This window comes from Elaeis guineensis, chromosome 15, assembly GCF_000442705.2.
Source record: "Elaeis guineensis isolate ETL-2024a chromosome 15, EG11, whole genome shotgun sequence".
In the NCBI taxonomy this organism is placed as follows: domain Eukaryota; kingdom Viridiplantae; phylum Streptophyta; class Magnoliopsida; order Arecales; family Arecaceae; genus Elaeis; species Elaeis guineensis.
In genome coordinates, this window is record NC_026007.2 from 61,659,400 (window position 1) to 61,670,074 (window position 10,675).

Consider the following 10,675-nt stretch of genomic DNA (forward strand, 5'->3'; position numbering starts at 1 on the left):
TATTATACGATAGTGAAGAGCTCTTTTCTCGAATAATACAAAAAAAAAATTTTTTTACCAAAATATATTCAAACCAAACTTATTTACCAAAGTGATGTAAGAGAGAAAAACGCCATTTTGAATGGCATTTTTTCCCCTGCCACGTCACTCCCCATTTCCACGGTGGCATCGTCCCAAAAAAAAAAAAAAAAAAAGGAAGAAACGCCATTTGGAATGGCGCTTTTAAAAACGCCATTCAAAACGGCGTTTTCCAATTTTTCCACCCAAAAATAAAAGAAAAAATCGTGGAAAAATAAAAAATTTTGTTTTTTAAAATTTGAAATTAGTAAATAAATTAAAAATTTTAATTTTGATTGAATTTTAAAATATAAAGATTTGAATTTGTAATTCATTAAAAAAATTAATTTAGATTTTTTATTTCAAATTTTTTTTAAAAGATGTCCAAAAAAATCTTAAGAAATTAAAAAAAAATTATCATAGAAAATAAAAAAAGAGAAAAAAATATGAAAGAAATAAAAATTTGAAATTAAATTGAAAAACATCATTCGAAATACTTGTCTTCAAAATTTTTAAGAAAATTAAAAATTATAAAATTTTTAAAAAATAAAAAAAAAGAATTATAATGTAAAAATAGAAAAGAATAAAATTTTAAAGATAAATTGAAATTAAAATATTATTTCAAATTACTTTCTCAAATAAAAAATAATAAATTAAAAAAAGATTCAAATTATTTGTTTAATTATTTGTTTTAATTTATTAAATTTTTTAATGAGGATAGTAATTTGAATGATAATTTTTAATTTAAATTAAAGATAATTTTTTGTTTTAAATTATAATTTCTATTTTATTACCATTTTTTATCTTTTATTTACTTTTTTATGATATATTTTTTAATTTAATTTGTAATTTGTTTGAAATACTATTTTAAAAATTACTATTTTAAAAATAGTAATTTTTAAAATAGTATTTCAAACAAATTACAAATTAAATTAAAAAATATATCATAAAAAAAGTAAATAAAAGATAAAAATTTATTATTTTTTATTTGAGAAAGTAATTTGAAATAATATTTTAATTTCAATTTATCTTTAAAATTTTATTCTTTTCTATTTTTACATTATAATTCTTTTTTTTTATTTTTTAAAAATTTTATAATTTTTAATTTTCTTAAAAATTTTGAAGACAAGTATTTCGAATGATGTTTTTCAATTTAATTTCAAATTTTTATTTCTTTCATATTTTTTTCTCTTTTTTTATTTTCTATGATAATTTTTTTTTAATTTCTTAAGATTTTTTTGGACATCTTTTAAAAAAAATTTGAAATAAAAAATCTAAATTAATTTTTTTAATGAATTACAAATTCAAATCTTTATATTTTAAAATTCAATCAAAATTAAAATTTTTAATTTATTTACTAATTTCAAATTTTAAAAAACAAAATTTTCCATTTTTCCACGATTTTTTTCTTTATTTTTGGGTGGGAAAATTGGAAAACGTCATTTTGAATGGCGTTTTTAAAAACGCCATTCAAAATGGCATTTTTAAAAGCGCCATTTGGAATGGCGTTTCTTCCTTTTTTTTTTTTTTGGACGATGCCACCGTGGAAATGGGGAGTGACGTGGCAGGGAGAAAAACGCCATTCAAAATGGCGTTTTTCCCTCTTACATCACTTTGGTAAATAAGTTTGGTTTGAATATATTTTGGTAAAAAAGTTTTTTTTTTGTATTATTCAGGAAAAGAGCTCCGATAGTGAAACTGATTGCAAAAAATAATAATAAATAGTACATATTAAGAGTATCATCGGAGAAGATTCGTTCTATTGTAAAGAAAAAAATAAAAATCATATGGATTTGTTTACCGGCAAGCAATTGAGAGATTATCTAAAATGATATTATTTGCGGAGTATTTTTTTTAGTTCATTATTATAATATTTTATTATGAATGTTTAAAATTAATATATAATAATATTATTAATTTTTTTTTATTGTATCCGTTAATATTTATATTCTAATGACTTCCAAATTTGAGCTAATATCAAAAATAGAGGATCTGCTAATTGTTTCAGCTGATCATAAAAATCTCTTTTCTTGGTACATGAAAGCGAAGTTCGTCATTGCAATGCCCAGACTCAACTCTGACGTGAATCCAATACGCATCCAACCTTTGTCGGATTTGATAGTTATGGTTAAGATAATTATCGTGTATCACTTTACATTAATCCTCAACCCTTAGTTTTGTGACTGTTAACCTCACCATCAGAAGCCAGCCAGACAGGGAGACACGGAACGGAAGCTTCCGCCATTTGCTGTTTGAGTCACCTGAGTCAACTCAGTTACTCCATTTGTTCTGGAGATGCGTGCTGTTCTTCTCAGCCATCGCTTTCGGTGGGGCCACCTCTGATGAATCACAGCCATATTTGTGGTCCGCATCCAATCATGTAGCCCGCGGCGGGGACCACGGGCCGTCCAAAAAGGGGAGGGCGGTTTTGTTTGTTGGATGGCAACCCGGCCACTTCCCTCGCCATTCCGCGGACGCATCCGTAAACTTAAAGCTCTATCTGCCGTCCGTTTGATCTGGAGATGAGATCTGGTCCGTGAAGGCATGGAGATTCTGTGCAATCCGTGTGGAGTATAATTTTCTCTGGATATTTCTTGCCGTCAAACGCCTCATCCTCTCTCTTAGCGGCACTTTTTGACCGATTTGGACGGGTACAAAATAGATGGAACCACATTGGACCCACTAATAATATACTAGAGACTATTGGACCACTGGATCCACGGCTGAGGTGGTGACGAGAGAAACACGGGTGGGGGCAAAGGAAATTGCGGGTGGGAAATATCAATGCCGGTGAAGAAAGCTGTCGGATGGGAAGGACGGCGGGACCCACCGCTGGCGCCAAAAAGCATCCGACGGCTTCCATCGGCTAACGTCACCCGGCGGGCGCCGCACGCTGATGCAGGTTTTCGGAGCGGGGACCATTGGGCCAGCATGATCGGATGAAGTGGGAGGGGCACGAAACATCGGAAATATCCAGTGGAAGGAGCCGTCGTTGGACTTCTTCTAGGTCGGAACAACTCGTGAGAAGCACCTTGGAGTTGCATGCGAACGGAGGAAATTAAGTCTCGTGTCACGTCCAACATGTGACGGCCATGTGTCGGAAGCGACGAGGCTACGTGTCCGGACACATTGGATACCTTGAATGGAAAGGGCCAAGCTAGCAAGCTTGCACCAATTAACCACAGTACGATTAATAGGATTATAATAAAGCTGATATCCACGTGCGGTGTAATTCAATGATACCTCTATATTTATCAAATAGGTATGAGAGAGAAATCTTCCCTCTCTAAAGAATTATCAATTTTTTTTAAAAAATTAGATAGAAAAGTATCCTTGCCATGTCATTAGAAAGGCACATAATTCTGGATTTAAGAGTGGGATTTATGAAATTGGTGTGCACCCACCAATTAAGAACCTTCTAAGTAGATATAAGTGACAAAAAAAATAAGTTTTTGCTTAAAGGAAAAAAACTGTCACGTCATTTTAGATTTGAGAAGTAAGATTTTGAAGAAGTTTGAATGCATCAGACTTCTAAATATATGGAAGTAAAAAATATTGGTATCAATTAAAAAAAAATAAAAAAATATCATATTTTAATTATTTTTTAATTAATTATTTTTTTATCAAAATTAATTAAAAATTTTAATCTCTGTATTTCTTCAATAATCCCAAGCTAGCAAGATGAAGAGAGGGACTTCGATACTATAGACAATGATGCTTTGGTACTATCTTCTCAAGGGACATGTATGAGAAGAGGATGATAAATAGTTTTTGTTCGAATCAATGTGAGTAGGATTGGATAAAATTGAAATATTTTTTTATCTTTATCTATTACAAAATATGTTTATTGATGGTTCTTTTTATATATTTACTTACCCAAAGCCAATCTATAAAATTGAAAATAATGCAAGTTTGATGTAGGGTGAAAACCATGGCTTTCTCAAGAAATGATTTCATCTCCTTTTTCACTTTTCTCTTTTTCTCCTTTGGTGTTTTAAATTTAAAATCTTAAATTTCAAGAAGTGGGATTAATGCTAGATAAATTTGAATGCTGAATTTTAGGATTTTGCTTGATTTTATTGGAGGACTTTTATTTTTTTTGGTTTTTATTTTAAGGATGAGTATTTTCTCATAATAATGATCTTTTTTTCTTTAGAAATGCAGGTTTTGCTTATATTTGTTTTCATTTTTTTATTTTCTTGCATAAAAAAGAAATGTAATTATTTTAGTTTTGATGTGTGGACAATGAACGGTTAGATATTTACAAACAAATAAGAATTGTAAGTCAACACTTTAACTAACATTTCCCCTCCTCCTCCACCAATGTCTCTATTTTAGATAATTTGAAATATTATTTATTGTAACACATAATATAATTTATTTGCTTGCATAATTTTTTTGGCAAAAAATATTATCTCTTAGTCAATATTTAATATTTAAAAATTGAAATCCATCTCTATATTTTTTTTCATATTCTTTGTATTTATTTTTTTATCATTTTTGTGATATTTTGCCTCTTAACATTAATAATGTGAACCATAAATATATATAAATATATATATACATGCACATATAAAATATTTAATATTATAGTATTGTAATACAATAAAAATGTTGTTTGGCTGACAAGCTTTTGTGCGTGTACGTGTAGCCGGGTCTTTTTGAAATTAAAATTTTGGTACTTATAATGAACAAATAATGGAACTACTTCTGTGACACGACAATGATTAAATAAAAGCTCGCCATCGATTTAATGTCATTATGTGCTCGTGTGCATCAGGGTGGTTGCCTCCATCCCTGTGCACTTGTGAATGACCGTCTATTAATTAAACCCATAAGGCGGCTTCGATGGCACCTCACGTGACTCCGGACGCGTTGGTTCCCTCCTCGGGTCCAGTAAGTGGCTGCTGTTGGGCTCTCAAATGTCTTCAAACCATCCCAAACTCACGTGTCGAGTCAAAGTGCGGTTGGTGTCCCTTCCTGTGGGGACCATGCAGCAGACCGAGTTGCTCGAGACGTCATGCATGGCGCACCCCCACGGCCCCGACCCATGTTCTAATTTAAGGCTCCGTCTTCTCCCATCCTTCCTCTTCAGCGCATATAGAATCGTAATTTGTAGGGATAGGATGGCTCCCACCGCGATTCTCTTCGGACGGATTTGGCTCGTAAAAAAAAAAATAATAGTAATAATAATAATAAATATTTTTTAAAATTTTAAATTTTTAATTGATAAAAAATATATTATAAAATAATTTATATTTGATTGATTATGTAATTTTTTAAAATTATATAAAATATTTATTGTAATCAAAGGCTAATGACTTGGTATGTGAGGTATTGTTTGTTCTGATCTATGAATCTTACAGTTTTATCCTGCAAAAGACGCCTTATGTAAAAAAAATGATCCTTTTCTATATAAATTAGAGTTCTTTTTGACTTATAATCAATATAAGACTAATAATATCCTCGCTTCTACATCACAATATAGTCTTTCAGTCAAAAGGGAGTCTATATACGGATGGAAGATACCTTTTTTATTTTTATCATAATCTCTTAGTAAAGGAGGAGACTGTATACATACGGGAGGTACTCTCATTATTTTTATCACAAATTGGTGTATAGGCAGGAGGAACTCCATAGCTACAGGAGTGGTTTTCTATCTGCTACATCACTATTGCGGTCAAAGGCTCGTAGCTCAACATATGAGGTATTGATCGCTTTGACTTATGAACCGTATAAGTTAGAGTTCTCCTTGACTCACAACTAATATAAGACTAATGATGCCTTTCTTTCTATATTATTATAGTATTTATTATATATATTTTTAATAAAAAAACTTATCTTATTTAAATTTGTTGCAGTCTGTCTCCGGTGAGGTAGTCGATTGAGAGACAAGTTGTTGCACCTTGATGTTGAACAGTAGGAAACTTGCAAAATAAGTCCACTTACCAAAAATTATCCGACAGGGGATCCTCCGATGCTTAAGTTAGTCAAAAAAAAAAATAGCTAAAGAGAGCCAAAAATAAGAATAAAAATTATAATAATAAAGCTTACCAAGTCTTCCATTGCTCATCAATTTTTATAGAGAAAGTGATATCATTACTGTGTAACTCCCATCTCTGAATGTTCGGGATGTGAGAGTTATGGTATTTAGTGGGTGGTTACTTCATAAAGACGAGGATCTACCCCAATATTTGTCTCCAACTCCTGAGTTTGATTCTGTAGCTTTTAATCGAACGAGAAGAGTTAATTGTCATCTGGATCTGAGTTGCTTTTTTCCGACAATCTTCACTTATTATTACCCTAAAAGCTGTGACTAGCTGTTCCATTATTTCGTAGAATGAGCCGTCGTATTGTAAAATATCTCATCGAATTTGAAGCATAATCATCGAATCAGAGCATAGTCGTAGATTATTTCATCGAATCGAAATATAGTCATAGATCATTCCGTCGAATCAGGACATAGTCGATCAAAGAAAATTTCTTTAATTTATTTCGAATCATTTGATCCTTAGTCAGTCGGGTTAAAGCCGATCAACTATATCTTTATCTACTTTGGTTTGTGTGCATATCATAGCTGATAAGCTTGCGGCCTTAGGCCATAGCTGATACACTTACCGTAGTCGGACCTTACTGCTCATTAAATTATTTTACTTATTCATTGATCGGGTGTTAGTCGAATAATGTTTTATTGGGTACTAGTCGACGATGCAATTATTTGGTCGGATGTCAAGCGGTCATATTGTTCAGTAAATTATCAAGTATTTGAACTATTTGGTACAGAATTGTAGAAAAGAAAATCTTTAATTCATAAGATAATTTTATTGATAGTACATCCATAGATTCTCGACATTCTAAGTCCAAAAAATTTTTGTACCATCTAAGTTCTTAATTTTATATGCCTCTGATCATAGAATTGTTGAGATTTTGTAGGACCTTCCGAGTCATCTACCCCCTCATAGTCTTAGTCCTGTCGAGATCATATTGATCATGCCCGCTGTTGGATGGGCGTGAGGATCAGTAGGTAGCTGCATAGATCGATCTCGCAGGTACTTCCCGAGATATCTCTATCGGATCAAAGCTTCTATCTCGTTCTTCAATCGGATGCACTACTCGGTATCGTATCATGGTCATGATGGAACCGATAGTAGTGCTTCCTATTGAGAGACATTGGTCATGATTTCATCGACTGGAGTCATTGAAGGTAGCTCTCCCCCTCTATCTCCACAAGAATCTGTGCACGAGGAGTAATTAAGGAGGTGTAAGAATCGTACCTACTCTTGAAGGTTTTAGGCTTCAGACTTGGTTGGAAAGGTGGAGCCTCTTCCTTAGCATGGGTTCAACTAGGCCCCGCGGAGGTTTCTTCTTTCTTCGTCATTTTCTTCTGATCTTTGTCCTTGGATTGGCACCTGTCAACAGCACCTTTCTCGATGTGAATATACTTCTATGCGTACTCGAGAAGCTCGATAAATATCTGGGGGAGTGTTTTATTCAGAAAATAGATGAACCTGAAACTTCACAATCCCCATTTTATGGCTACTGTGGCCGTCGACTCGTTAAGGTCCTAGACCTCGAAGGTGATGGTATTGAAACATGCCACAAAGTCTCGTAGAGATTCTTTGTCTTGCTGCCTGATGGAGAAAAGGCTATCTGAAGTTCGTGATATCCTTCGATTAGTGCTGAAATGTGCCATGAAAAGCTATTCAAACTACTCGAACGAATGGATACTCTCTAGTTGAAGTCTGAAGTACCATGTTCAGACAGTTTTCTAGAAAGTAACCAGAAAGGCTATACAAAGGAGGGCGTTGATGCCCCCTGAAGAAGCAAGAAAGCTTTGTAGCACTCAAGATGTTTGAGTGGATCGGTGAAGCCGTCATATGGCTCAATCTATGGCTTCTTAAACCAACTAGGAATCGATTCATCAATAATCCGTCAAGAGAAGAGCAGATGGGTGCTAATGTCGAGCTCGCCAGTGGGATTCCGATTATTTATTTGGAGCTGAACCAAGTGGCGATCAAGCTCCTTCAGCTTACGGTCGTATTCATCCAATCGTCACTGAGATTCATCGGGATGTTGGAAATATCCTAGGATAGAATCTTTCCTAAAAAAACTTAATGGTGATCGTGGCATCTTCCCCTTTTGTGAGGCTCATCGAGGGGAAGGAGACTGTCGATTTTCAGAAACGGCATGTGGAGCGTGTCGGGAGTCAGGATGTGGTGACTGTTCGATGGATCAATGACACGTTTGACGGGAATGTCGAGTCGAATGGCGGGATGGAGAATGAGGTTGATGGCTATATCGAGAGGGCACATCTCGCGACGCCGTCTCCTCTGACCGTCATTGCTACTGCTACTCTGTAGTCTGTTAGAGATTGTGGACAGCCTTCATCAGAGTTTTCATTTACTATACCAAAGCAGTGAATTGCCGTTGGTTTGTGGTTATCACCAGCCATGAAGCACTTGGCTCCCTGAGGGTTGCCGGAGATGCATCACACCGTGATGAGCATCGAGTGGAGCTCATGGAAGTATTTTGTGCTCTCATTTTGGTCATTGTGATTCTGAAAAAAATATTTTCTTCTCTCCTATCTGGCATGCCAAACTGTTGTAGCCTGTCTCCGATGAGATAGTCGGTCAGGAGTCGAGTTATTGCATCTTGGTGTGGAATGATAGAAAACCTACAAAATAAGTCCACTTGTCGGAAGTTATTTGTCGGGGGACTTTCCGATGCTTAAGTTAGCCGGAGAAAGCGAACAGTCAAAGAGAGCCAAAAATGAAAGTGAAAGCTTAAAATAATAAAGTTTACCAGATCTTCCATTGCTTACTGATATTTATAGAGTAGGTGATGTCATTACTGTATAACTCTCATACTTGAATGTTCAAAACGTGGGAGTTATGACATTTAGTGGGCGGTTATCTTATTAACTACTGTTAAAGCTGAGTAATAGATCGCTCGTGGGTGATTATTGCGCTCCACATTTGCATGTAGTTAATGCCATGCTAAATAACCATCGTCGATTTTTGAATATATGAAATTCAAGTAGTCGGCATGGCATCGAAGAAGTAGTCGGCTATATACCGAATATCATCAGTTAATCGTAGGTTGCATGTCGAACCAAGTCAGTTAGATACCGACTTAATTAAATCCATCATTTTTTGTCAGTGGTCAAGTCCCGTCAATTTTAATCGATCGAATGCTAACTAGGACAAGGCTCATTGATCCAGATCGGATTGAATCATAACAATCCGATCGGTGTAGAGGTGAGAAAGAACCAATTGTTGTGAACATAGTCGGTCTAACTTATTCGATGGAACATAGTCTACTAAGCGACGAGGATCTATCCCAATAAAATTGTATAAAGATAATTTCAAAAAAAAAAATCTTAATTTTTGCAATGCTCAATTTTCAACATGATGCGCAAATGGAATGCGAGCATGAGATCTTTAAACATGTAATTATCCATAAAATATGACTATGCCCGGATTTCTCAATGATGGATGCCAATCTCATCTATATAAACTAGTCTTTAGGTTGCCTTTGGTAGTGGGCAAGCTATTCAGATTGCTGGCAATTTAATGTGGATCTACTAGATTATTATGTTTGGTATATTTTCTGGATGATAATCGAGATTACCTTCCATGAGGCAATCTGGATTAGAAAGAGGTGGATATTTAGATTGCCACTTTTGTGGTAATATTGTAATAAAAATTTTGGATAAAATTATCTCTAAAAAAAATCATACAAAATCCATCACCCAATCCTCCCCCATCCGCTCCACCCTATCATGTATGCCTCCCACCCATGGCTCCTCTATCTCCCTCTGCTTGCCTATGGCTCCTTTGCCCTCATTCCCCACCACCCTCCCATGGCTCCTCCGCACTCGTCCCCACCACCCCCATGACTCCGCATGCACCCGGCCCCTCCCCACTCCCCTCCAATGCCCTCGATTCCCCTCACCCTCCGACCTACCACTTCTTTGCACCACCACCACATCCATACTACTACTCCATTTCTTATCAGAGAAAAAAAAGAACACCGGGATAAATTTATTGGGGATATTTTAAAATTTTAATTTTATATTATCGATAATCTGATTGTCATACTAGATATGTCAATCAAGATTTTCAATAATTTTACTACAATATTATCTGCATATACCAAACACAGTAATCAATAGTACCGATAATCTAATGATTGTAATCTATCTTGAAGGTAATCCACGTTACCTTCTTTTTTGCCTGGCGATGCATCAAATGCAACCTTAGGGATCTTTGAGATAATTGCTCCATGGTTCTCTTACGTCCGTGTGTTATTCTATCATTTTCATAATATCTTCATGGTTCGTTGAGTATTTATCAGATTCAGATATCGAAATATTCTCATTGGATACTTTGTAATAAGTAAATTTTTCTTCCAGGTACATCATAATCTATTCCAGATTGAGTCGTGTTGGGGGTAATTTCATCTTAGACGAAGACGTGGAGCCTTCAAAGAAGGATTGACCCTCATGGATTCTCAAATCTCATGCCTCTTTCAAAAATTCAAACAATCCTGATATGACAGCTCATCACAAAGCAAATAAGAACCATATCTCTCTAGAGAAAGATGGGTCAACCACCTG